At 41.6% G+C, this 26,463-nt stretch overlaps 1 long non-coding RNA gene across 1 annotated transcript; it reads right to left on the bottom strand.

The window, feature by feature from the left end:
- Nucleotides 1-887: 887 nt before the first annotated feature.
- Nucleotides 888-24,799, bottom strand: LOC307056995. Its single transcript, XR_013811039.1, has 3 exons — nt 24,741-24,799; nt 22,761-22,881; nt 888-1,033 (listed from the first exon to the last, which is right to left on the bottom strand). It is a non-coding gene; the product is annotated as an uncharacterized lncRNA (long non-coding RNA).
- Between the last annotated feature and the right edge of the window lie 1,664 nt (nt 24,800-26,463).

Raw genomic sequence — 26,463 nt, 5'->3', positions numbered from 1 at the left:
TCCTTTTCCTTCTGGCTTTTAAAATAAAGTAAAAAGGGAAATGTGGTTATCATCTTTTTTATGAGTAAAATATCAGTACTTGGTTTTATGTAATTTAATCATAGCATTATTGTCTATAAAATCAATCACTTTCTGAATTTAAAATAAATTGTCTTTTACATAGGAAAAAGATCTACCAAGAGCACATATGTTTTTCAAATCCATTTGTTCTTCATGTCAGCAATGTTAAAAGAGGCATTTCCAGCTAGCCCATACTTGTTCTAAATGTCACGAGTGACAGGTTTTTATTTTAGAGGAAATATCTTCATTTGCCATCATCTGAGTCAATATTGTTGCAAGGGATGTTTGATCAGACTAATGAAACACTGAACTCCTTCAGCTTGGGTAAATAGAAGACCAGTGAAATGCTCTGATATCATTCTTCATGGGGCCAAGAAAAGGAATTCTGCAGACAGAACAGCTATATTCTTTTTATACTTTAAAAAAGAACACACAAAGGGAACAGACACTACTTTCACTAGAAATCTAGGCTTAAACCTGGGGTTATCTGACCTTACTTCCCATCAGGTCCCACCGCTTCACTCCAAAAGACAGCCATGTCTTCTTGTGGTGTCATAAGGGCAGACACTGCCCACAAAGCCCAGAGTCTCTGCCGTATTGCTCTACACACCCCTTATCATTCTCTTATCCTTAATTTACCAACCCACCTATTGGGAGAGAGAGTTTTCTGTTCTGGTTACCATGTACCTGGGCTACTCCACCAGCAAGTGACTTTCAAACTTTTCTGAAAGGGGCCCACAGAAACAATATTTTCACCGCACAACCCAGGAACTAAACAAACACAAAATGACTGAAATAAAAATTTTAAGAGACAATACTTACCCAGACATATCATGTACTCTAATATTTTCTCTTCTGTTTTATCCTATTCCTGTTTTTTTTTTTTCTTTAATGCTGGCCAAGACCCACGCAATCAGAATTTCAGAATTCAATAATGGGTCACAGACCTCAGGTTGATGAAAACTGCCTTCATCTGTGCATGAGGAATAACATGGGAGGGAGAAAGATATTCTGAGGGTGAATATCTGGTCATAAGAAAAGAGGTACGGAGCTAGAGGGGATTAAGGACCACTGAGAACCTGTTCACTGCAGCCATATCTGTGACAGAGTAAACAACATCCCACCATGGCATTCACAGATTTCTAAAGAGAGTAGGAGGGTGACCCCCAACTTGAATAATCACTGAATTATAGTAACACCCAGCTTAGATCTACCCTTCTCTCAAGATCTAAAGTCCCAAGTGGGAAAGTCACTCACTCACTAATTCATTCATCCATTATGTAGTCATTGAAAAATATATATATTAATTGAGTACCTACTGTAAGCCAGAAAAATAGAAGCTAACAGGTTCTATCACTCTCACATGATATACCATATCCTGTCCTCTGTATAGTAAGGCCCATAAGTATCCCTGAACCCTATCATCTACCAGGAACTGCTCTACATGGTGGGGATGTTGTGGTGAAGAGGATGATGTACTCCTTAAAAATCATTCATATTTTATTAGCCCAGTGTTTTTCAACTAGAGTTTGATTTTGCCCTCCAGGGGACATCTGGCACTATCTAGAGACATTTTTCGTTGGTGTGACTGGGGTCTGTTACTAGCATCTAGTGGATAGAGGTCTGGGATGTTGCTAAACATCTTCCAGTGCACAGGATGAGCCCCTACAAACAAATATCCAGCCCAAAATGTCAATAGTGCTTGAAAAACCCTGTTTACCCTTTTCCTTTATGATCAGTGTATATATTGTAATATAATGAGATGAGTTTCCAGTAGACCAGTGGCCATGAACAGCATTTTCTTCCTTGGGATGCTAAGTGGCATAGTTATAAATAAATCGAAAAATTTAAAGCAGTTGGAAGTGATGGGGAGTAAAGCAAAAATTAACCTGTGAGCAGAGGACTGTGCCCAATGGTGCAAGGTTACCATTATGCATAGGTGTAGTCGGCAGCTAGAGGAAGAGCAGGATGGAATGTGCAAACCTAATTAGACAATCCAGGCATGTTTCCTACTCTGGCCTTCTTAAACCCCATCTACAATCATATCCACAATCTGATCTCAGTAACCAAAAGATTTAACTCCTACTGGGGAGTGGAAATCTAGCTACATTCACATTTTTCAGGAAGCAACTGACTTCTTAAATAAAAACATTGAACTTTAAAAACAAGTCAAAGAAAAAGAGTTCATGGAGACAAAGAGGCATTTCAAGCCAATAAAAGCAAGACACCAACGTTTCTAATGCCCAATTTAGGAGGTAAAACATTATCGTTAAGTGATAATAAACAGCAATAGGTCTAGATCATGACTGTGTAAATAGCTAAACTTTATTTTTCTCAAGTTATCCAGATTCTGGGGTAAAATAAAGAAATCCAATGGCTTATGACTGAATTGTCCACAGGAAAAGGAACTCTCTGTTCAAGAGTGACCTGCAAAATCAATCTGAAATAACTCTCCTGATCAATCTTTGCAGGAAACCAGATTCTCAGTTTCTTTTTTTTTAATTGTCACTTCTGATTTTTAGATATGGCATTTTGTCTTTGTTTTTTAAGCCTTTGGTTCTAAGGAGTATTCTTGTTCTTTTAAAAACAGGGGGCTAACGCACTGAATATGAGTTTAGAGGTGTTCTCAAAAGTACCCCCTTTGACCCTCAAATTCTACAATTCTCGAGTAGAAAATGACGCTTTTAATACAGCAAAAATTTTGACAGCTCTCTTTTCCCTTGTATTTCTTCCTATTTGAGCAACATCTGCCTTACCCTTGATTGGCCCAACTTTTCAAATGCCTATGTGCTTGTTGAATATATCAAACTCTCCCTTAATTCCCACAATTTGGAAAGGCATGCATTATATTTAAACCCTGAGTACATTACTTGGCACCAGAAATACATAATGCAGTATTTGGAATATGAGGTCTGTTTATAACATTGCTTCTCTGAGGACAAGTTAGAAGATTAGTGACAATTACTATTCCTCATTCGCCTTCAGGGTCTCTGACAAAAGAGCATAGAACAGGAAGCAATTACAAAGAGCAGGCAGAATGTCAGCAAAGAGGCATAACGTGGCACCTTCCAGAATCACCAAGGAGAAGGATTAAGGAAAATCATCCAAAGTAATTATCCCAGAGACCACTGGGGACAAGGCAAATCTGCAAATTTTCAAGATGCATCCTAATGTCACTGAACCCAGGAGGACTAAAGGAACGTTTGAGGGAATGATCTGATTGATAGAATAAAGAACACAGTTCAGAAAGCTGGCAATTAAGTGAGCACCTGTAAATTCACTCTACCTGTGGTGCTGTTTTACTCACTTCTTTTCTAATCTGCATGTCCTCTCTCTCTCCCTCCCCCCCCATGTATCCACATGTATGTTTGTATGAGTACACAAAAAGCTTTTTTTTTTAATTTTTAAATAAAAGGCATTTTAGAATTTTTATCATCTTCTTGCTTAACCCAATTGCCATGTCTAAGATATTCAATTTTGAAGTGTGTCAGAATAAGTTTCTTAATGAATAAATCTTCTTTAAGATTACGTTTTTATGCAACTAAATATATAACAGATATATCTCATCATCCAATCTTAAGACAAATTTCAGTTAGTCAAACTACATAGCAGTAGTACCATTTGATTTTTATTAGTTTCCTAAAGCTTTTGAGTTGTGAGCATCAGATCATTTCCTAGCAATGAAAACTATAGCTAAGAGTTTGGGATAGCTGCTTAACCTGAAAATTGGTGTTATTTTCGCATACATTTGGAATCTGGTGAGATTTTCAATTTGAAGGGATTTGACAAATGTATGGAAATTCCTTTTCTTAAAGAGTTTGGCTTTAAAGGAAAGATTATGAAGGAAAAGTGTTAAAAGTGGGGTGAAGCTTCCTATTATAGCTTAGGCTGCTAAACCTCTTCCCATTTGAAATCTAGGACTCAATTTCAAATTTGCGTTCTGAAACTAATTCCATCATGGAGCTTATTTTGAGCACAACAAAATATCTGGGCTCAAGAGAATTCTAAAAAAGATAATCATAAACAAGTATTTAAGAAGATAGTCTTTTAGAATAAAGTCAGGAGTTTTTCACTTTGAGACTCAGGAGTGACCACTCACATTTAAGAAAATGTACCCAGTTCACTCCTGTCTCTCAATTCCATAGCTATAGAGTATTTTAGAGATTTTAAGGAGTTGGTTCTTGTCCTCACAGCTAAGACTGCTAATAATCAGGGCCTGAAGGCTCACTCTCCCCCATGCCCACCCAATTACTTAGCCAACCTCAAGAGATGCCTCTGTTTTCCCTATCTGGTGGGTCTTGAATTAATTCATACTCCCAGATGCTAAAATAATATGAAGACCTATAGTTAAATGAACCACTTGCAGCCCATGGCAATGAATGAGCCTACAGAACTTGTGTAGAAATTTAGAGACTAATCACCTGCCATCTTCATTGATAGTAAGACATTGAAAATGATTGACTTGGTTGGACCATAGTCTGGGCACACCCTTGTACCCTAGCTATCAGCTCAGTTCCTGGTTCTTGAGATCTATGTCACCTCCCCTACACACTCTGTGGTCTCCCCTGGATTGTCCCACCCACTGCTAAGTTTAGATCATCTGCCTATGGATTTTCCACGTGTGGAATCTCCACAGCAAAATTAAAACTTCAGCCAATTTGACTTGCCCTCATCACCCAGGGAGCTCCTGGGCTGCCTTTTTCTCAGTCCAAAAAGGTGTGTTTAGACAAAGCAAGTTCATTTCGATATTAGGCTGAAGGGAACATAATTAGAAAAATTAATATGCAAGAGAAAAAATCATGGTGCATACCAAAGTCAAGAAAAAATTAATCTGAGATTTTCAGTTCTCCTAATTTTAGGAGCAACTATATACATACACCTTCCCAGGTCAGCAATCCTCATTTGTTGAGACAAGACAGGGTCCCAGTGAGTCTAATGCACAGCCCCACTGCATTACTCCCAGCAATTAAAAAAAAAATAAAGCTAGCCTCTCTGAAGAATGATTCTCAATAAAAAGCCAGAAGCTTGTCATGAGTGTGAGGGTCATTTCTTCAAGGAGCCCCACTGTATATCCTGAGTGAGTTTCTCACTTCACAGACCATTTTTATCCCCATATTTCTACGACTAGGTGAATGGCAGCCTCCCAGGAAGGCACTACTATACCGTTAGTCTGTTGCGCTGTGCACAGCTTGAAACACAACTAATAAATTGCCTGTAAGTTTTTCTCATTCCCTTTAAGCCTTAACTTTCTCAGGGTGTGCGTGGGGCCACTGAGCTGTCAAAACAGCTGTCCCTGGAAAGCCTCTCATTTTTCTCTTAGTGCCAGTTCTTAAAAAGTCACAAAGCAAAAAAATTACCCCCGTAGAATTATAATGGCCGACAGGAACATTCACGGCAGCCCCTCCTCCAGGATCACAGCTGCCACAACTCACGCCCACGCGTTGACCACCCACCTCCCCTCGCTGCGGGGTGCGGGCTCCCGGACCCCACCGACTCAGGCTGTTTCTGCCCTCGCTGCCCCCAGCCCTGCCCCTGCCAAAGTCACCAGTGACCTAGAAGCTGTAGAATCCAACAGGCAACTTTCACCTGTATTTTTTCTGACCTCGAAGGAGGATGTAACATTAGATTAGTCCCTTCTACGAGAAAAATACTCATCAGTTGGGCTCCAAAACATTTCCCCCTGTATCAGGTTTTCATTTCAGTCTCTGCTGTTTCTACTCCTCCAGTCTCTTAAACTATTGGCCCTTCTCTCTCCTAAACCCTTTGCTTTCTTCATTCAGCACCCTTGCTCTACTTCAGAGATTCAATTACTATCAATAGATCAATAACTCCAGTATTTTTCTTTGCCCAGATATTTCTGTCTAAAACCTAGACATCCAACAGCCTCCTAGACATCCCATTTGCATGGTCTTTTGGCAAGTCAAATTTAAAACATTCAGGACTGAATTCCTACTCATCCCTCCAAAGCCACCCTTCCTCCCCATGTCAGTAAATGACCCCAGATCCACTCAGTCACTCAAGCAGTCAGGGATGAGCCCCTCTCTCCCCATATTCCTTTCTCCAGGCCATCATTCAATCCAGTCTAGCCCATATCCTACCTCAGCCCACCCGATCGTGCCTCTGCATCCCCTGGGCTCCTCCCACAGCCCCTCACTTGTGCTCTCCAATCAACTCGCCGCTCTCTCTACAAATCTGACCACATCCTACCCCACTTCACCCCCTCTTATGGGTTCCCATTGCTTCTTAGGATGAAGGGAAAAACTCGGGTATGGCTTTCCCGGCTCAGCACCACCTGACCACTCCTACTTCCAACTCTCCTTTCCTTCCACTCCCTGCACCCTGCTCACCCCCTTCTCTCTGCCCCAGCGACGCTGGACTGCTTTGTGTCCCTCAGTCTGTCTGCTCTGATCCTCTTTGGTTCCAGCCTTCCCTCCATGTGCTCCCACCATGCTTCCTCTCCTCTTCCATCCAGCCAACTCCTACTTACTTCAGATCTCAACTGAGATAACACTGCTTCCGTGAGACCCTCCCCAACCCTGGAGATGAGGTGCATTATTTTTGCTGCCTGCTCCCTCAGTCCATGGTGTGTGCCCTTCCCTAATATTCCCTGCACTTGGATTTGTTGATTTAAGGCCCTCTTCTCCACTAGTCTGTGAAATTCATGAGTTCAGGGCACCAGTCTATCTCAATGTCCCCAGTGCCTAGTACAAAGCCTGGCACATAAATGATGGCCAGTAAACTTTTCATAATTAAATCAAATCGGATTTTTGAACCTCCCGGGGAGCAGGAGTGAAGTTTTTGTTTTCTCTGTTTCTGGCGCACACCTTACATCCATGTCCATCTGTATCCAGAAGGTGGTCTAGGACTGTCACCGGTCTCTTCTATCTTTACCTCTCTCGTGCCCACACACTGCTTCACGCATTATAGGTGCTTGGTAAATGTTCAGTGATTGAGTGACAGGAGCTAGCCTCTGCCCAGAGGCCACAGAGAAGAATCATGAAGCACTGGCTCGGGGTCAACAGCCCTTGGATCAGGTCCATTTATACCACTCATTTTCTTTAAGATTTTAGGCAAGTTACTAAGCCTCTCTTAGCTTCATTTTCCTCAGCTGTAAAATGGGGATAATAATACTTCTCACCTAATTGGGATGTTGGGAAGATAAAATGAAATAATGTGTATAAAGCACAGTAATGAATGCTCGCTCATAACAGCAAGCATTCAATAAACAATAGCCATCACTACCATAACTAACATCATTAGACCAACTGTAAAAGCTAATCATGCCTCTAACAAACAAGGAATTATTAAATAAATGACAGCATGTATACGCCAAGAAACACTGTGACATCATTAAAAGTGCCTTTAAATAATATTAGTAACATGGGAAAAATGCTTATGGGGTAATGTTAACAAACACATGCTAATTTAATAAATATACATGAAGCATTTAACATGTGCAAGTCAGAGTCTTAACTTGAGGCTCTGATTGGTCAGCAAGACAGCATGGTCACTGGCCTCGTGGAGCTCTATTCTAGTGTGCACACAGTAAGGACTGGCACATTCACTGAAAAAAAGTAATATCCTGAATGAGATATTTACATATGGCACCTCACACAGTATCATCTCAATTACATGAAAAGTGTACGGATAAGTAAATGATTGGAAGGAAATCCAACAAAATATAATAATGTATTTTAGGATTGTGAGTGATTTTTATATACTTTACTGTATTTATATGATATTTACCCAAACCTGTACTAATTTTTTAATATAAACCTATTATATAGTTCTATGAATCTGCCTTTTGGGGGGAAGCCTAGACTGAACTTCTAAATTATTTATCTGGAATCCACTTTCTTTTCTATGGTGTCTTCTTCAGTTTTTATAATGACGTAGGAGGTAGGTCAGACATGACTACTTCAGCTTCCTGCTGTCTCCACACCTGCCTTTCTTCCCTGCAATGCCAAGAAGGCAATGGCAGACAACCAGGTCAAAGGCTGCCTGATTTTCGTTCCTCCACTCTCCTCTAAGCCAAGTCCCTTCTTTGCCATCTTCCTTGTCTGCATCTATACCCTCTTCCTCATCCTGCTCTGGTCCCTCCCAGCCTTAACAACCTTCCTGGACCCTGTGGACCACCTCTAGCTCCCACCTTCTCTTTCTCCTCTCAGAGCTAACATTTTTGAGGAGGCTCTAGACCCCTCCCTCCACTTCCTATTCAGTCTTAAACATTGGCAAATTTGCTTCCACCCACAGCACTCCACTGAAACTGCTCTTGCAAATATCACTCAGAATCTTCCTCATGTCAGGTACAATGGACATTTTGTATCCTTATTTTTAAAAGCCTCTTTGCTGACTTTTTGCTGCCAGGAATGCTGTCCCCCAGGCTGTTTGCCTGAAAAACTCCTCAGTCTCTTTCACGTCTCAGCCTGAATGGCACGAGGCCAAAGATGTCTTCCCTACCTCTCCTCTTTGTACCACAATAAAGGCCCTCTTGTTATACACTGGGGCTCTCATGCATTGCTGGTGGAAACAAGGAGTTTCTTATAAACATATACTTAATATATGACCCAGCAATCTCACTCCTAAGCATTTACCCAGGAGAAATGAAAGCATGTGTCCACCCAAAGACCTGGACACAAATGTTTCTAGCAGCTTTATTTATAATTGCCAAAAACCAGAAACAATCCAAATGTCCCTCAACTGATGAATGGATAAACAAACTGGGGTACATGCATACAATGGAATATTACTCAGCAATAAACATGACACGTGCAACAACATGGATAAATCTCAAAAGCACTTATGGTGAATAAAAGAGGCTAGACACAAAAGGCTACATATTCTATGATTCCCTTTATAGGACATTCTGGAAAAGGCAAAACTACAGGTTTAGAAATCAGATCAGGGATTGCCAGGGGCTCAGTATGGAGGAAAGGGGTTGACTACAAAAGGGCTTACGGGAACATTTTAAGGGGATGGAAATATCCTATCTCTTCATTGGGGTGGTGGCTATGCAACGATGTGCAATTGTTAAAATTCATAAAATTGTACACCTAAAAAGGATAACTTTTACTGTGTGTAAATGCTATCTCGATAAACTCTGCTTTAAAAAAGAAACAAGTAAAAACTCAGGTCAGGCTCATCTATACAGGAAGCTTTCCATGACTCCATCCAACTCACAGACTGGGTTGAGCGACTTCCCTTTATTTCCTATAGCACCCGGTGTCTATCTGTTTCCCTGTTGTGTCACATTATATTGAAACTATCTGCTTAAAATAAAATTAAATTGCTAAGTATAGTTTTATATGTCTAGCTCTCCTACTGGATGGCGAGCATGTTAAAGTCAGAAACCATATCATATTTGTCTTAATACCCATGCATCTTACCCTCCTACCCTCAAACTCTCACCCACTCCGTGACTAGCATATTGATCAACCAGTGATCAATGAAGTCTCTCCACCAATTCACTTAGCAGGAGATCCAGTGAAGTCTCCTGCTAACTTCAGAACCTTTCCTCACAAGTCTGCCTCATCATATTCTCAGGTTTCTTTTCCTTCCAAGACAATATAACTAAATAATTCTTAATAAGATCTAAATGACTAGTGGTAAATTACCTTTTAAAATATATATTAAATTTTAGCATAGATTTTCAATATCTTTACTAACAATTATATACTAACAAATTACTTTTTAAGTAGGGAAACATGATGTTATATAATAAGAAATATATATTTGATCTTCATCCCCGATTCCTGACACAGAGCTCTTAAAACCTCTGTAATTTCCTGAGGGATGAGAGGAGTGTCTGTTGTTATTTATAATAAGCTCCTCCCAACCATACCTGAGTTTATGCTAATGAGGTGATTCTTGATGGATCCCTATATGGCTTCAGGATGGGGGCTGGTTGCCAGATGAACGAACCATGTGGTTAGAGGGTTGGAACTTTCAGCCCAACTCCCCAACGTCTGGGGAGGGGAGAGGGGCTGGAGATTGACTTAACCACCAATGGACGATGATTTGATGATTCGTGCCTACATAATGAAACCTCCGTAAAAATCCTAAACAGCAGGGTTCAGAGAGTTTTCGAGTTGGTGAACACATCCATGTGCTGGGAGGGTGGTGCATCCCAAACTCCAAAGGGATAGAAGCTCCTGAACTCGGGACACCTCTGGACCTCTCTCTGTGTACCTCTTCATCTGGCTGTTCATCTGTGTCTTTATTATACCCTTTATAATAGACCAGTAATAGTAAGGAAAGTGTTTCCCTGAGTTTTATGAGCCATTATAGCAAATTACCAAATCTGAGGTGGGGGTCATGGAAACCCCCAATTTTTAGCCAAGTTAGACAGAAGTCTGGGTAAACTGGGGACCTACAATTGGAATCTGAAGTGGGGTGCAGTCTCGTGTGACTGAGCCCTTAATCTATGGGGTCTGTGCTAACTCCAGGTATTTAATGTCAGAATTAGTAAATTTTAGGGTACCTAGTTGGTATCTGCAGAGAACTGGAGAATTGCATGTTGTGGAAAAACCCATACATTTTGTGTCAGAAGAGCTGTGACTAAAAAACAGATCTATGACAGGAGCGATGTTGTATTTGAACCTTTTTGATTCCTAATGACCAATTTCCAGAAAGCCTATTATTTTATAGAGACTAGATGAAATTGGGAAGTGCAGATATGACCCAGCTACTTACATGGCTTCTCAGGTACCATTAGGATCCCTTCTGAGCTTGAATTATAGATCAAAACCAAACCCTTTATCTTAACTGCTTTCTACTGGGAATCCTTCAATTAAACAGTAGGGAAATATTTCGAGGGAGACATCATAAAAGAATGACATGCTATTATTTCCAATCAGCCCACTAAGGAAGACTTCTTTTCACATATAAGTAGTCTTTTTCAAAGAACTACCAAATCATTCAAGGCTGTGTGGTTTATTATGGTGGTTCCTCACTAGTGGTCAGGCCCTTCCCAAGTAGCCTAGGAGGGAAGCAGGAGTTTCACAACAATTACTAAGAATTCACTTGTCTTCCATTTTATTCCCTTCCTGTAAGGGTAGTGTGCTGGATCCAAGCAAACCCTGCCTACCCCAGATTGTTCACTTCTTGGTCTGCTCAGCACACACCGTGCTCGGGGCAGTCAGACAGAATTCTGCAAAGGAGTCTGCTTGCCTAATTTTGCCCAATCTAAGCATCAGTGATGGAAGAAGAGACTATCCTGTCCAGATATTTTCCTGGGCAAAGGGCCAATAGCTTTTAACCCCATTCTGAAAGTTCCATCCTTGGAAAGTTCTTTTTTTAACTTTATAATAGGATATTTATGAAAATTAATGTGAATTAGCAAAAATTTCAATATTAAAAAGAATTCTACGTTCAGAACTACAGAATAGATGAGAAGCCCCCTTTAGGATCTATTGTGGGGTGGGGAGTCCATCCCCTAGCCAATAAAGTGTGTGGTTCACCATAGGAATGCCTCCTTTCCCCCTGCCTGTTAGCCCTATGATAGAACATCGTCGAACTTCGTATAACCATCTTTTTTTTATTGCTTACAAAAATGATCGCATTTGATTTTCATTCCCAATATGGGATGTAGGAAGAATTTGTGTGTCTATTTCACAAATGAGGAACTGAGGCTCAAAAAAAGTTGGACCAAGGACACATAGCCACTTTCCACTTCCCTTCCATGGAGACGGACTCATTCTCTCTGTAATTTGACCTTATACTGACTCTCTGTCTTTTCCTGTGAAGATTTCCCTTCACTTTCTTTCAGGCAATACTGGCAGAGACTCCTCAGACCTTGATTTGTTTTTATCCCCTTTCCTTGCTCTGTAAATCAGACATCTAACTGCCTTGTACCTGGCAGGGACCACACCAGGGCCATCCCAGACCCTGCCTCGGTGACTTCAAGGCTCCTGAATCCTCAGCATTTCGTACTTGGGTCCTTTTTATTTGCTTCTACCTAAACCCATGCTCCTTGAGCCTCGTCAATACCTTGCCAGTTCCCCTACAACACCTCACTATCTGTATCTTTCCTCAGTCCAACATATCGATCCACCTGATCCCTTTCACCTCAGCCCCAGAACATGATCCCAGAAGTCTCAGGATGCCTGTAAGAAGGGATGGGATTATTTGTAGAGAGATCCACTATGTTATGGAAATCCTGCAGTATAGACCCTATTCTTCTCCAGACCCCAACCCTTGCCACACAACAGCCCCTTTCCCACACACTGCCACCTACTTGAGTCTTTGGAACAACAATCTGATCAGATTAGTTAGAGTCTGCCTTAAATATCGGTTGATTATTTGACCGTCAGTGGTCCTTTCTACCTCCTAGAACTTATAATAAGCTGATATGCTGCAGTAAGAAACAAGCCAGATGACCTCTGAATCCTCTTCCATTAACAACCAGTTTAAATTCATTTTCTACTGTGAAATCTGGAAAAGGGAAAGAACACAGGCTGAGAATGAGACTTGCCGAAAATGAATGTTTGCAGATTTGTTGCTATTTTTGTCCCAGAATTAGCATATATTGTGCCTCATCCAAATAGCTTTCTCCTTCCCCTCTCTGTCCTCTTCCAAAACTTCCAGCATCGGCTGGAATGTAGGACAGAATTTCCCACAACACACAGACAGCACCCATCTGTCACTAATTTCACAAAATGACAAACTGGAATGGCCCAAGAGCCAAAAATTCTATTTTCTTCTTCTTTCTGATATCCGAGTTAGGTCAGGGGATTTTCTTTGCCTTCAGTATAAACCAAGCATTTAAAGCAGACTTGAGAAAGGAGAGAGCAGACCCGGAGTATCTCATTGTAATGCTGCTGATGAGAATTTACAAGAAGCTGGACCACTCAGACCAGTCAAACTTCAATCAGCCCAGAAAGGTTAGCATGTTTTCGACATTCATTGTGGAAACTACGGCAGTTCCCCTGCAAAATATGAACAGAAAGGCCCCATCTGAAACCTAGAGCATCCTTCTAATCTGGAGCTGGTGTATTAAATGTGTCACCGCACTGCTGAGTCTTAGTATGAGATGGCAGTCAATGACCTTGTGTCTCAGGACATGGAATTGGGGATGGAAGCTGGCATCTCTGAAACAAAATGATTTCTGGATTTTCTTGTTTTGAGTTCCCTAAAACATAGTGGTGTGGTTTTTTGTGCATCAGTAATTCCAAAACATCATGAATGAGGGCCAGGTAGCATTTTCAAACGCTTCACATTTGACTGGATTATTCCTTTGAGGGGATGAATTCTGACGAAAGAGGTAGAATAAAACTCAGGGAGCAGGTATACAGAATGGTCACTCCCCTGAGAAGAAGTATGATGCCCCAAAATAGAGCCGTCCAGAAGGTGTTTCATTTGAAATCAGAAATCCTGAGCTTTAACCCTGAACTTTACTTGAAGTGGGCTGAGCCTTAGCTTCACCCACTTGCAAAAATGGGGGGGATGGGCAGAGCATTCCTTAGAGAAGGTGGCAACACAGGTGCTTGAGGAACACAATTAAGATGCAGCACTTGATAAAGAAGGACCCAATTAAAAGTTAAGGAAAGTTTCTCTTGACTTTAGGTGGCAAACTCTCTAAATTTGGGCACCCCTGAGATGGGGACTGGCGCACAGGTGGCTTATTTGGCATGTGATCCCAGGGAGCAAGAGAGAGGGATTGGGAGAGTCAGAAAAGGAGGGGAAGCCAACGCAAAGGTTCATTACCAAGGTCACTGCTGTGAGCGACTGGGGCTCAATTGCATCAGGATCCCTGAAAAGAGTACAGAATGCCTCCCAGAAGGGCCCACCTGAAAGATGGCAGAGCAATTTATCCATCACTCCAGTCCCCATTGGCTGAAGTTTGGCCCGGGGGCACTTACTCTAGCAAGAGCCTGCTGCAGCTGGAGAGGATCTGGGTGGGATGAGGAGAAACCCAGGGTGAGAGCTCCAGGCGGGATTCTAGGCGCGCACACACACACACACACCGTCCAGTGATGTGCACTCCGTGGAACCAGCTTCCACAGCTGAGGCTAAGATCAGGGGCGTCTGAGGGGCTTCAGTGGGGGCACCAGAGTGCTTCCTACCCCAACCCGAGGCTCTCTAACAGCATTCCCTTGTTCATCCAATCCTCAGAGGTGGTAAACAACACCTGAGCATCACTTCCCTTATTAGAAATCATAATGCCTGGATGACCTTGAAGAATCACATCCCTTCACGTGCAGACCTTTGCACACACTGCTGCTGATGTTTAGAACGCTCTCCCTGCCCGTTCTTCCCCAACCTACCTTGCTATCTGGACTCAGCTTAAAAATTATGTGTTCCAGGAAGCTTTCCTGGACCCCTAAGGGAGATTGGTTGCCCAAGATATGTGCACCCAAGGAACACTGTATGGCTCGTTTGTGCTATTTGTCACATTTTATACACATATATATATATATTTGTAAATATGCGTTTCTCTAATCACGTTCACACATGCGCACGTGCACACACACACCATTCAATCTATCAGTGCTATGAGGTCAAGAAACTTGCTCTTACAGACTCATAGATATAACCCCTGGGGAGAGGGAAGGGGGAGGGGCAATATAGGGAAAGGGGAATAAGAGGTCCAAACTATTAGGTATAAAACAAGCTACAGGGATATACTGTACAACACGGGAAATATAGCCAGTATTTTACAACTGTAAATGGAATATAACCTTTAAAAATTGTGGATCACTATTTGTACACCTGTAACATACAATATTGTACAGCAACTATACTTCAATAAAAAATAAGTAAAAATTTTTTTAAAAAAGAAACTTATTCTTATCCTAACAGATATATTCCCCAAACCTAGTACAGTGCCCAGCACAAAAGTTAATGAATGCATCTTGTTAAGTACACTAATGAAGGAACAAATGAATGGATGAGGAAGGCAAAAGCATCTGTTGTCACTCAAATCTGCCTGAAAGTCTACTTTGCTCAAGAGGTTCTACTCCCTTCTCGCTGCTGTGTTGCATTCAGAGTGATTTTTCCAGAACTTTCTCTCCAGGATCTCTTGCCTGGGCCTTTCTGGGAAGAAAAATGTGCGAGTCAATTGCTACAGAGTTGTCCCCAAGTTTTCCATCCTCTGCTGGGCATGCCCCAGTGGTTATTTTGTTTGCTTGTTTTGAGTGGAGCACACCCAGGGGTAAGCGGCACTGTTAGTTTAATCCTGGCCTTTTGGTTTCCTTCCTGAGCTACTCACAATAACCCTTTCTTGTTCTAAAGGCAGAGGTGATCTCTGTCACTGCCAAACTGCCTATGTTCTCCTTACCTTTCTTTCCTCTTGTCCTTGTCACTCTAAAAGGATGACTACCCTGCCCCAGAGCAGAGACCAGAGGAGGCCAGTGGAAACCCTCTGTAAACAGGAAGCCAAGAACCCTCTTCCCACCCAAAGAAGCCAAGAAAAATGTCTTCTAGGGTGCAATCAGAGTCACAACCCCTCTGACTCAACTCCCAGATGACCTAATAATAGCAAGAAGAGGCTAGAACACCCCAGAAGTTTCCGCATGAGTGCAGGGAGGGAGATCAGTGCAGTATCAGAGCACAGCAGATGACAGGCCACTGTGCCCCAAGAAATGGGCAGAAGACAACAAAGGGGGATCCCAGAGCAGGTTCTGAAGGGCACCAAGTCTGCACGAGGGAAGTCTGCACAGGTCAGTGGATCTGAGTTCAGGTGCACACCTCGGACCTTGGTGGGGGGCAACGTAAGTCCCAACCCTGGCATCACAGACATGTGGCAGGGGTCTGCTTGCTGCTGCGAGTTCATCGCACCTCACTGTTTCTGGTCTTCTCGGTTCCTGCCATCTCTTCTGCTGGGAAGGCTCTACCCCACTGTCTACTCTGCTCCTCTCACCCTGTCCCTGTGCTTGGCTAAATTTGCTTATCTTTGCCCCTCTTCTAGGAAGCCCTCCCTGAACCCCACAGACTGTGCTCCCTGCCCCTGCACTCACCACATCGCCTGCCTCTCTGCTACCCTGCCAGGACCCAGAGGAGGGAGCCGTCCGATGTATCTTTATATCCCCAGGGCCGAAGGCAGTGCCTTGCCTAAAGTAGGCCCCTCAATAAACACCGAATAAATGACTTGAATGAATGAATTCACTGACAAGAATTGTTTGGGACCAGATCTTCAAGAAGAGGCAGAAGCTATTTACCAGAAAAAGCACAAAACCAGAGCTAGACCATCGATAGACATATGAGGCTGAGTGCCAGAGTCCTGGGCAATTACTCCTTAAAATGCTGCTACGGGAAGTCAAGGTTTGTCTAAGGTTTTGAGATGAAATTGAGTTTATAAATGTTCCACAGCCTCAAGGCTGGGTAGCAGAGACAGAAGCCAGGCAAACTGACAGTATTTGCAATGGGCTGATTCTTTTACTCCCATAGTTTGGCAAGGGTTGGGGAAAATTTGGAAGCGCCAGATGGATGGGAGGAAAGTGAAGTGGCATTTGTTATTGGGGTAGGATCAGTTCAAATATCATTGATCTGATGAAATCTCTCCAACCTAATTTTTTTCCTTCCTCACTCAATGTGCTCCAGGCCCCTAGGCCTTCTCTCAGTTTGTTGAATATGCCAAGTTCTTTCCTGCCTCAAGACCTTTGGACATGTTATTTTCTCTATCCTGAGTATTCTTCTACTCACACTTTGAAAGATAAACTCCTTGTTCTCTGTAGGTTTTAGCTTAAATGTTAATCTTCAGTGAAGCTTTTCTTATCCATCTTGTTACAAGTAAGTGACCCCATCACAGCCTATTTTAGTCTGTTTGGCCTGCTATAACAAAGTACCATAGACTGGGTGGCTTACGAACAACAGAAATTTATTTCTCGCAGTTCTGGAGGCTGGGAAGTCCAAGATCAAGGTGCCAGCTTTGGCATCTGATGCAAACCCACTTCCTGGTTCTTAGATGGTTGTCTTCTGGCTGCACCCTCACATGTTGGGAGGGGTGAGTGAGCTCACCAGGGTCTCTTTTATAAGGGCACTAACCCCATTTGTGAGAGCTCTGCCCTCATGGCCTAATCACCTGCAAAGGCCCCATTCCAAATACCATTACCATTACACTGGTGATTAGGTTTCAACATATGAGTTTGTCGGGGGACACAAACATTCAGTCCATAGCACAATTCATTAATTTCAATCTCTTCTTCATTTTTGCTCTCATCATAATATTTATACACTTTGCAATTACTTCATTTATTTTCTATTTACTGGTGGTGTTGGAGGGACCTTCCATACTGTAACATAATTTTCTGAGGCCAGGGATCCCTGCTAGATCAGAGATGTTTCTTGTTTCATCTTTAACACCTAACCTGTCACCTGGCACCTAGTAAGAGGTCATTGTTGTCAGTCCCATTGTTGCTGAGTTCATTATTATTGTCAAAATAATTTCTTCAGCATACATAAAACTGAACTGATTCAAGTTATGAGCTTAGGTATGAGCTTCTTTATTTTTCCATATAGTTTGTGTATCTTGTATCAGAAGCATTTCTGAATGCTTGCAGGACCATGTCAGCACTCAGCAATGTATATTAAAAGATGCCATGTACGTCTGAGTTAGCCTTGTGAATAAATCTCTCCTAATAAAAGAAAATGAGCTTTTATGATTAAGGGGTTTAGAAATAATCGAGAGGGTTAAAAATAAAACTAGCGGAGGCAGAGCAGACCAAAGAATAGCTACTGGCAAGCCTTCCAAAATGATGTCCCAGATTACGATTTCATAAGAAAAAATAAAATAATTGCTTGCCAAGCCATATAAAAAGGACGAATTCTGGGAAAACTTAGAAACTAAACATTGATAGGCCTATAGAGTCTAGCTCCTCTCAATAGCGAAAAACTTTTCCATTTTTCCTGGCCATTCTGAGTTCTCCATCCTGAATCTGATTTTCCATCATCCTGGTGACATGGTAGCATCAGTGGTCTGGTCTTCATTACCCAAACCAGGACTGCTAAGTTTAAAAAAAAAAAAAAGTTGCCCTGAGGAAACAGAAAATGAACTCTTCTAGCTTGCAAATATTCAGTGGAGTCCCTGCTCAGAACCTAGGCAATTCCAAACTTAGTCTGTTTATTTGTTTCTTTCATTGTTTCATGTTTGTCTCATCACAGCAGTCAAATCATGTCCCAACTCCTTTAAGCTAGATTTCAAAACTAATGAGTTAGAAACAAAATGTTCCTTCCTACATAGAATGCTAGCAGCTTTGTCTTCATCTCCAGAGGGCTTAAAAATGAACAGCACTTTCAAAGTCAGAGAACAAACCTTCCTACTCATCCCTGTATTCGGCCCACTCCCACCCAACCTACAAGGTTGAGTCCAGGCCCTGCCATCCATAAGTCTGCTATTGGTCCAGCCCACAATAATGATCATCCTGAACTCTCTTGGCTGAGCCCATGTGGCTCAATGTTTTACTATTCTCTAATTGTATAAGGTAAAGGAGGAACAAAGTGGGAGGTAGTGGGAGAAGCTGGAGAAAAGAGCCAGTAAATCATGCCAAGGACTGTATTTGGCACATTTCACGACACTCTCGTTTAACCTTGTCACAGCCCTCAGGTAAGAATTATCCTTCACCTTTTTCCAGATGAGAAGACTGAGGCTCATGAGAGGCTAAGAAACTTGCCCACAGCTCAGAGCCAGGAAAAAAAAAGTCAGGATTTGAACCCAAGTTTCTGACTACACAGTCTTTGCTCTTTCCTCTACATTATGGAATCAGTTTTAGTTCCTCTTCCACTTCACACCCAAGCACAGGTCATACAAGGAATGAGTCCAGGAAGATGAAGGATATGGAAATCATGGCATGTTTCAAGAATAAATGTATCAGGGATCTATTAGGTGTAAAGCAGAGCATTCAGAGCTTTGGAGAAGGGAAAGGGGAGTGTACATTATGGCAGGAGAAAGAGCTAATTACCCAGCATGGGGCGGGCATGTGGTAGAGATGCTCCTGCTAGAGCAAATGCCACATGGAGGTGTGATATCCAGAACAAAGAAGATAATTAAGCCTCTGCAGACTCTCTATTGATCAAACCACATCTGTAGTGTTGGCTGTAGTTTTAGTCACTGGGGAATGTGTGCTGTGGAATCCACAGAGGAGCATGAGGATATTCAGTCAGGAAAAGAGAACCCTTTAAGGAATCATGGTTAAATCTTTGAATACTTAAAAGTTTATCTTTTATGAACAAGATACTTGAAAAATTGCTGTGTAACTCTAGAAAACAAAGCCAAAACTAAAGAAGCAATGTTACAGGAAAGCTCATTTCTGCTTTTGCTGTGTGGAAGAACTTTGACAGTTCAAACCATCCAAAAATGGAAGAAACCACCTCTGGACATTGGCAATTCCCATTGTTGATATGTTCACACAGCCTGGAAGACCATTTATCAAGTACATGATAGAGGAGATTTGTGGATGAGGCATTAAGAGCAGGCTAAAGACTTCCAAGATCTCATTCAACTCTGATTCTATGACTCTAACTGCATGTAATAGAGTTTTCTCTCATTGCAAGGAAATCTGTATTGGTTTCCTATTTGCCGTAACAAATTACCACAAATTTAGTGGCTTAAAACAATACGAATTTATTATCTTACCATTCTGTAGATTAGAAGTCTGACAGGGGTCTTATGGGGTGAAAATCAAGGTTTCAGCAGGACTGCCTTCCTTTCTGTAGACTCTAGGGAGAATCCATTTCCTTGTCTTTGCCAGCTTCTTGGCTCATGGCCCCCTTCCTCCAACTTCAGAGCTGCAAAGGCAGGCCAAGTCTCTCATATCACATCACTCCAACCTCCTCGTCTGCCTCTCCTCCATTCTTAAGGACCTTTGCGATCACATTGGTCCCAGCCAGATGATCCAGGATAGTGTCTCTATGTAAAGGTCTTGATTATCAATTATAATTCCATTTGTAACCTTAATTCCCCTTTTCTATGTAACATAACATATTCAGAGATCCCAGGGATTAGGACATGAATGACTTGGAGTCGGGGGAGGAAGAGGGCATTATTCTGACTATCTCAGTGATGTTCTGACAAATATCACCAGTACATCCCACAAGTTCAAGTTGGTGTGTGACTTTGCCTTCTCTAACGATCACAGGGGAGAGGATAAGGAATTGGCAAGAGGATATCAGGCCTCCAAGGGTTACTTGAGACTCAGTCTCTAACCCAAACCAACCAAATAAAATGGCAGAAGATATTTTCCTGTTGGGTAGATTTAACCTCTTGATATGCACTACTAAATGACCCAAGTGAACAGTAACCCCCAAACATACCTTGGGACCTGAAGCTTAGATAACTAGACAAAGAAATCACCTAAATTTTTTAAATTAAAATGCAGCTCTCCTCTCTTTCCTTTTGTCACCACCATATACTAGAAACTAGATGCTGCTTCCTTGTACCCTTCCTCCCCCATAGCAGACACTATACTCCTTCACCCTTTCCCACACCTGTACCAGGCTTCAGAAGTCTTCTCCAGCCTGTGCCCCAGGGAGGCATTAGCAAAGATCAGAGTTGGCAAATGACAGAAAAACCTATCTGCCATCTCTTCAGGAAAGGCTCTCTGTTCCATGAGTTGGGGTTTAGCATTGTTGTTGTTATTGCTTTAGAAATGACTATGTACAAGGCAATGAACTAGAAATCTTGCATTTAGAAACAAAATGTACAATTCATAATCTTAGCTGGCTATGGAATACAACATATAGCACTTATTGCTATTTTGCTTCTTATGAATAGAATTTCTGATCACACTTGCCTGTATTTACCTGGAGTTTTATCATTATACTACCTTAGAATCTCCATCACTTGAATCACAATGGAATTCCTGAATTGTTATTTCTTTTTCATAGGCATATTTATTGTGGAGTGTTTTTCTAAGAGTCCTTTTGGTCACCAGAAATGATCTATCAATCAGGACTCTTTCCACAGCAGTTGATAGGAAACTCTTTTGCAACTAGTTGAAGCAAAAAAAGGGGGATTTATTGGCTAACATCCTGAAAAATCCAGGGGTAAATCTGGCTTTGGCCCTTTCCAGAATCCTCAAATGATGCTGTTGGACTGTCTCACCCTCATTACCACCTCCCCTCTCTCTCCTGGTTGACTTTATTCTCCTGTATGCTCTAGCCTTGCAGGGACAAGATGGCTCCCAGCAGCACTAGGCTTACCTCTCATCCTCCCAGAAACCCCAGTAGAAAAGAAAATGCTTCTTCTCTATATCTCCTTCCAAAAGTCCTGGACTGAATTTAATTTTAGTGGCTTATCATTGACCTAGCTCAAGTCGTGTGCTCACCTGTGAACCAATGATTATAACAAAAGAAATTCAAACCTCTGATTAGCCAGCCCTCAGCACCTGCCAACTCCTAGAGTAGGGATTGCATTCAGTGCCATTTGAACCACATGAAATAAAAGGAAGGGAGAAATGGATTCCCCAAGGAAAATTGGGATTCTGTTACCAGGAGGGAAAACAGATCCTGGGTAGGGAGGAAATATCAGGCAATCACTATACTTGGGTGACACTCAAGTCACATTATTAGCTGTTTTCTGATTCAGTATTAGCTGAAAGCAGGACAGGGGAAATAATATCATTTGAATAGAGGAGAGTGTTCCAAGTTTCAACTACAGTCCAAGGAAGTGGGACTTAGAGGAGACACCACAGCATAGAGGCCATGGGCAATTTGCATGACATTTTAGGATGAAAGTCCAGAAGATACTCAACAGCCACTGATAGGGAAGCACTCACCAAATTCACAAGCCTCATTCATTTTGCCTAACCCTGAAATGACTTCTGAATTAAGAAAACAGAAAATAAAATAAGAAGACAAAAGAAACTTGGGTGAGGCAACCTGGCTTTGAGCCCCACTTCTTACCAGTGGTATGGTCTTGGGCATGTCACTTAACCTCTGAAAGCCTCAGCTCTACCTTCTGTAAAATGGGATTGATAATAATTTCTACCTCACAGAGAATTAAATGTGATCATATGTGCAAGGATCATTTCTTAAGACACTACAACAAACCCTCCCATCCGCATGGCTGTTGCAATGAGACTGCTGCTCCTCTCTTCTATTTACCATCCCTTTGAACCTGGGCTGGCCCCAGGAATTGCTTTGTCCAGTAGAATGAGACAGAGTGATGTGTGGTTTCCAAGCTTAACCTACAAGAGACCTTGTAGCATCCGTATTTGCACTTCTGGAAAATCTCTTGGAAGCCAGCCACCATGCCATAAAGAAGCTCAGGCTAGACTACAGAATAAGGAGAAGTCACTTAAGAGAAAGACTCTGGAGAGTGGGAGGCCATCTTGAAGGTTCCAAGGCCAGGTGAGCTCCCAGATGAATGCAGCTGCACAAATATCCTCAGCTGCACCACCTGGAGCAGAAGAACAGCCCAGCTGAGCCCAATCAACCCACAGAATCATGAGAAAAATACAACGTTGTTGTTTTAATTTACTAAGTTCTGCGGTAGCTTATAACACAGAATTGGTAACTGAGACAACGTGTAGACAGAGTGTTTTTGTGGTTCTTGCTGTCTTTTCCTCAAGAGGAATGTAATTTGCACTTCGGGCAGAACAATGCCTCATTTGTGGGGCTGCCTCGTGTTTTGCAGGACATTCCGCATCACTGGTCCTTACCTGCTAAATCTTAGTTGTGCTCTCCAGTCACTGGGAGAATCAAAGACATCATCCCCCAGACCCAAACATCCCCTGCTATGAATCAAATCCAAGAGGAGCACTTACTTCTGGGAGAGTGAGGACTTCAGAGGTTAGCCTCACTAATCACAAGGCAGGAACTGTATTCTTCCTGTGTGTCCTGATCATCATTATGAGTTGAAATGTCTTCCCTGGCACTTCATGCTGCCTTCAAAGAAACGGGCTGCATTAGGCCATACCAAAAATGAGCTTACAATGCCTATAAAATTATATGATACTATTTGATGTAAATAATGCAACCAGATGTGATAAATCTGCATACGTTGGCTTTGAAGGGGCTCCAAAGAAAACTGTCATCTACAACCAAGCACAGTTAATATAGGAATCATCAGCATTCTTTCTCTAATTGGTCCTATTTATGTAGCACTTTGGGGATCTGGAGAGAATAAGTAAATGAACACTATTCTGGCTGCATTATCATCCTTGTCTTTTTCTCTTGAGGAATCTCTGTAATGGAAACTCCTAATTTGGCAGATTGACAACACAGGCAGGGTATTGTAGAGATGAAACTTCTCTAAGATAAACATCACTTTCCAGGAGGCAGAAGAGGTCAGAAGTGACCTCCTGAAAGAGAGTTGCCATTAGCCCTGAATATCTGTTCTTTGTAAACACCAGGGTAGATCAAACATTTATCTGTTAATTTCACCACAGTTGGATTCTAGAGCTTATATTTTCTTTCCCAGAGAGCTTTAAATTTCCAAGGGCAGCTTCAAAGGCAAGGTTCCATTCAGTCTGAGGTGTCAATACTCCTGTCTTAATAAGATTTAAAATATTCCTTCTACCCCATCCTTTCACCCACACCGATTCCCCCTTTCATATTTCCACTAGTTTATAATCTCATATCCCTGCTGAGGTATCCATTGAAATGGGAATGGTAATTTATTTAAGCATATCTCTGTCAATTTAGCTCTGAACAAAAGGTGCTAGTGTGCTGGACTGGCACACACCATCCAAAGAGGACACTGGATGCCAAGTTAGAATTTGGAATAAAGCTTCCTAAAATAACAAAACTATACTTTAAGTCCTTGTAGTTTACTTACACAAGATTATACAATTTCCCCAGGGATCTTAGGGAACTGGAAGACAGAAGTAATTAAATTATTAGAAAAAACATAGGTATTATATAAGACTATGATGTCCTCTATGTTTCTTGTATAGCTATCTGTACATGGTACTACATGTACAAGCTGTACAAGTGGAAGAGGCAAAATCTAGGAGTTCTCAGATTTGAAAATTAACTGCTAAATTAAGGAAAAAGAGAAAGAGGGAGAGAGGGAGAAGAAAACCTAAATACTTGATCTGCTAAAATTTAAACTGAAAATATATTCCTTAGAAAAAAATGCATATGCCAGAATTCAAGCAGGTAACAATATGCTACTTTTTATCCTGGTCTATTTCAGAAAAATCTGCTCCTCGGTAACTGAATAAAATGTTTATATTTCAAGTATATTTTTAATAGGTAACATTTCAAGTCCATACAACATTTGTTTTTAATAGAATTTGATATTTTAAAAATAAGAAAAGAAGAACCTTTTTCACTTTACAAAAAGATTCACAACCAGGTTTCATTATGTACTAAGACTCTTTGGGAATTCTAACATGCTTACACTTATCAAAAGTTAATTCAGGGCTTCCCTGGTGGCACAGTGGTTGAGAGTGTGCCTCAACCTCAGCCTGCCGATGCAGGGGACACGGGTTCGTGCCCCGGTCTGGGGGGATCCCACATGCCGCAGAGCGGCTGGGCCCGTGAGCCATAGCCGCTGAGCGGGCGCGTCCAGAGCCTGTGCTCCACAACGGGAGAGGCCACAACAGTGAGAGGCCCGCGTACCGCAAAAAACAAAACAAAACAAAAAAAACCACAACTCTTTTTCCTAGTGCCAACCAAAGAAATACCAAAGGACAGACATTTACTTAATTAGGTAATGTGGTGCCATCAGCCAATCCAGTGAACTGGACATTTCAAACTTCAAAATAAAGGACCTGAAACATCTGACAGCCAATATTTACCTGTTGGAACTTCAGATAAAGTATATGCAGTGATCTTTCTTTTTTTAAAAAAATTGAACTCTTCTGTCCACTGTGGAATATAAAGAGCATCAGGGCAGTTACGCAGCCTAGATGGAATAAATATAAATCTATTAGCCAACCAATAGGAGGGAAAGAGGTCAACTTATATTAATTAATCACAGACCTTAGATCTGCCCATGTTTCCACAGCTACAAACTGTGGAGAGAGACAGAAGTCCAAGCCTATCCTAGTCTGAAGCCGAGCTCTCTCAACACAGCCACACTTCCTCCCCATTTCCTTCTAGAGTTTTCATCTGAATCATGAACATGGTAAGTAAATGTGCTTTACAGCTAAATCCTGGTGGGACTGTTGTTGTGTTGTTTTTTTGTTGTGTTTTGTTTTTGTTTTTGTTTTATCGGAGTATAATTGCTTTACAATGTTGTGTTAGTTCCTGCTATACAATGAGGTGAATCAGCTATATGTATACCTATATCCCCTCCCTCTTGGACCTCCCTCCCATCCCCCCCATCCCACCCATCTAGGTCATCACAGAGCACCAAGCTGAGCTTCCTGTGCTTTATAGCATGTTCCCACTAGCTATCTATTTTACACATAGTAGTGTACATATGTCAATCCTAATCTCCCAATTCGTCCCACCCTCCTCTTCCCTTGCTGTGTCCACATGTCCGTCCTCTACGTCTATGTCTCTATTCCTGCCCTGCAAATAGGTTCATCTGTACCATTTTTCTAGATTCCACATGTATGCATTAACATATGATATTTGTTTTTCTCTTTCTGGCTTACTTCACTCTCTATGACAGACTCTAGGTCCATCCACATCTCTACAAATGACCCAATTTCATTTCTTTTTATGGCTGAGTAATATTGCATTGAATATATGTACCACATCTTCTTTATCCCTTCAGCAGTCGATGGGATTTAGGTTATTTCCATGTCCTGGCTATTGTAAATAGTGCTGCAATGAACATTGGGGTTTGTTGTTTTGTTTTGATGGAGGTGCTAATGTAATTAGCTTCCACCAAGCTCATTTCTGTTTCTCCTGATCATGAAATATGCTATATTTTTATTAAAATACAAAGAAAGGGGGAAAGGAAAGGCCATCAGAGAAGCTGAAAGAAATTTAAGCAAACAGGAAGAAAGAAGTGAAGGATAAAGTGAAGTTTGGTGCAGAAGAGATAAGCCATGAATGAGGGGAAAAGAAGAGGAGATAAAATGGAAAGATCTAGCGGATGAAAGTACAAGAAGATTTAGGGACTTCCTCCCAGTGGTGGCAGACTGGGTAATTTGGGCCAACTCTCTTGCTGGAGGAAACTAAAATATCTTGGCAAAATATAAAAATCATGATCTTTAAAGTATCAAAAAGCTAAAAAGAGAGTGTGGAATTATCAAGCCGAAATCTACAAGAAAACAGAAATCCAAAGGTATGAGTCTGGCATTTTGCCAAAAGCATGTTGTCCAATCTAGGAGAGGCAGTAGTTTTGGCATCTTCACAGGGACAAAATGTGCAGTAAGTACTTCTGATAGGGAAACTTATAAAGCTTCATTGAGAGACAGAAGGGGAGACCTAAATTAATGGAGAGGTATATTATGTTCACGGATTGAAAGACACAATATTGTATCAGTGCCCCAAGACACAAATAAACCTATGTAACAGAATAGAGACTAGACATGGGCTCATTCATAAATGACATTTGGTATATTA

Source organism: Hyperoodon ampullatus (assembly GCF_949752795.1).
Source record: "Hyperoodon ampullatus genome assembly, chromosome: 1".
Lineage (NCBI taxonomy): Eukaryota > Metazoa > Chordata > Mammalia > Artiodactyla > Ziphiidae > Hyperoodon > Hyperoodon ampullatus.
The sequence above is the reverse complement of the archived record's forward strand: the minus strand, read 5'-3'. Positions and strand labels throughout refer to the sequence as shown.